This window comes from Oratosquilla oratoria, chromosome 16 (genome assembly GCF_046742065.1).
Source record: "Oratosquilla oratoria isolate Oo_2021 chromosome 16, ASM4674206v1, whole genome shotgun sequence".
NCBI classification, from domain to species: Eukaryota; Metazoa; Arthropoda; class Malacostraca; order Stomatopoda; family Squillidae; genus Oratosquilla; species Oratosquilla oratoria.
The window spans coordinates 61,450,029-61,452,528 of NC_134792.1; the positions used below are offsets into that span (position 1 = coordinate 61,450,029).

At 44.0% G+C, this 2,500-nt stretch overlaps 1 protein-coding gene across 4 annotated transcripts in view; it reads right to left on the bottom strand.

The window, feature by feature from the left end:
* The window catches only part of LOC143034077 (adenosine deaminase 2-like), a 37,286-nt gene that overhangs the window by 22,503 nt on the left and 12,283 nt on the right, over positions 1–2,500 (bottom strand). The window lies entirely within an intron of this gene.

Below are 2,500 nucleotides of genomic sequence, written 5' to 3' on the forward strand. Positions count from 1 at the left end.
AGTCAAACGACTTTATTCTACTAAAGGGAGGTCAGGGTAGTTAATAAGGCTCTCCGCGTTTTCATTCTGGCTAAATTTGTTCGATTTTATTTGCATAAAGATCACCGAAGTATGAGAATTAAAGGCTAATTTTACTTGCCGGCGTATAAGTCGCACACTCGTAAAAGACGCACCACTATTTCACAAGGATATTTTGTGGAAAGAAAATTGTATATTACATCATACATTTATTGAAAGATGTTTTAATGTAGCTTTGTAATGAAAATGTGTGATTATGTGTATCCATAATAAGACCGCATTAGGCACAGCAATTTTGTTATAAATTTAAAAGAAAAGAAAAGAAAAAAAAAAGTGCGTCATTTAGCCCGGCAAATACAGTAATTGTATTGACGACGCTAAATCCAGGAGAGTACGTGTCTGCATGTACAGATTCACATTAAAAAATACTATGAAATGAAATCACGGAAGAGCGGACATTTTCGTCTATTAAGACATTTTCAGAGTACTCTGCTTCTTTCTTTGAAGGAATGGAATCATTCGCTCTTTCATTGTTTTGTTTCCATTTTTTTTTCTGGAAATTTGACAATCGAACGTGTCCTGTGATTTGCGTTGCATTTATGTACATATGTAATGTGACTTATAAATCACTACCGTTAGGTTATTGTTGATAATTAATTGTATGTCGTCAACATCTGTGAACCAAATTCTAGTCCCTTCAATTTGTAGTCCCGTCTTTTACCAAATTGCCCATCGAGTGCACAAAAGTTTTCAACTTCGTACGTTTCCAATACCAAGATTTCCGCACATAGGCTCTTTCCTACGGAAAAATTGCGTAGTTAGGTGTGAACACCTCCATTCACTTACATCGTATTTGAATCGTGGCGGTTGGGACCGCTCGTGTGAACAGGGCCCAAATATACTTGTTATTGACTTCACTGTGAACATCGACTTCACAGGGCCTCCATCACATCGCGATTCACGTTTACTGAGAATCAATTGTTTTAGGAATGAAACTCGTATTAATATTCTTATGGCCTCCTTAGACAACTTATCTACCAGGCTATCTATTAATGATACCACACTCCACTCTCACTCGGAAACTCGACAGGTCATCAGCAAGTTAGTTACGGCGTTCATTGAGAAGTTTGACTTTCTCTAGGTTATCTACTAATGACACCACACTCCACTCTCACTCGGAAACTCGACAGGTCATCATTAAGTTAGTCACGGCGTTCACTGAGAACTTTGACTTTCTTTTGCTACCTTCCCTTCAATGAACACTTCCTTCAATGGATTAATAAGAAGTAAGGCCCAACACTCACCATCTCGTCCGGTTTTCGAAAGAATGAGAACGATGTTTGATTGGAAGCTTTTGTTGGACATCCCGAAGGCAAGGATACATCCCCCTCCCTCACTTCTCCTACGTCAGCAGGATCTTCGTGGCTGCTGATTGTAATTATCTATGATATAATATTTCTGGAAGATAACTAGATTTGAGTTTCGCAGCCTGTATTTTTCGCTTGGTATATTATTGGTATATCAATAGTATAATATACTCTTATAATTACCTGGCATAGCCTTACCCCCCCATCCAAGTCTAACCCTCCGTACCCTAGCCCCCCTAAGCCTAATCCCTTAAGCCTAACCCCCTTGCCCATCCTCCATCCTCCCTTGCGTAGTCTCCCCACGCTAGCCCTCCACTCCAAGCCCCACCCTAGACCCCCATCCTGGCCTCCCAGACTAGCCCTCTTGCCTAGCCCCTTAACTAGTATCATAGCCCACTAGACCAGATACCCAGACTAGTCTCACACCCCAACCAACCCCATGGCTAACTCACAACCCAACCCACCAAGATTAAGCCCAGTATCCCACAGCCTAGCTCACCAGCCTAGCCCCCAGCAAAGCCTCCCAAACTAGCCCCCTATACTAGCCCTCTCCTAGCCCACCCCCCGATCTAGCTCCCTTGCGTAGCCCCCAACCCTAGCCCCCAACTCTAAGCCCCCACCCAGATCCCCACACTAGCCTAGTCACCTTGTCTAGCCCTTTAGCCAATATTATAGCCCCTAGACCAGATTCCACACTAGTCCCCCAGCTCCTAAGCTTAACCCCAGAAGCCCACCCCCTAGCCTAGTCTCCCATCCTAGCCCCCAGCCAAAAACCCCAGCCTAGCCCCTATTCTAACCTCCATCCCAAACCTAGCCCCATCCCAAGCTTAGCCCCCAAACCTATCCTCCTAAGCCTAGGCTCCCAAGCCTAGCTCTCCAAGCCTAAACCCCGAAGCCTAACCCATCAAGCCTAACACACCAAGCCTAGGTCCCTGACTTAGCCCTCCCCACCTCCAAGATCAGCCATTCTATTGGTAAAGCAGTTCTTGGCTTTTGGATAATCATGCACTGTCACTGTTCTTGGCTCACCGTATTTGTTGGTTTTGTTCACAGCTATGTTGGCATTGTTTAGGTCAATTGTTATGAAGGATATAGTCACTGGGTTAAGTTGATAT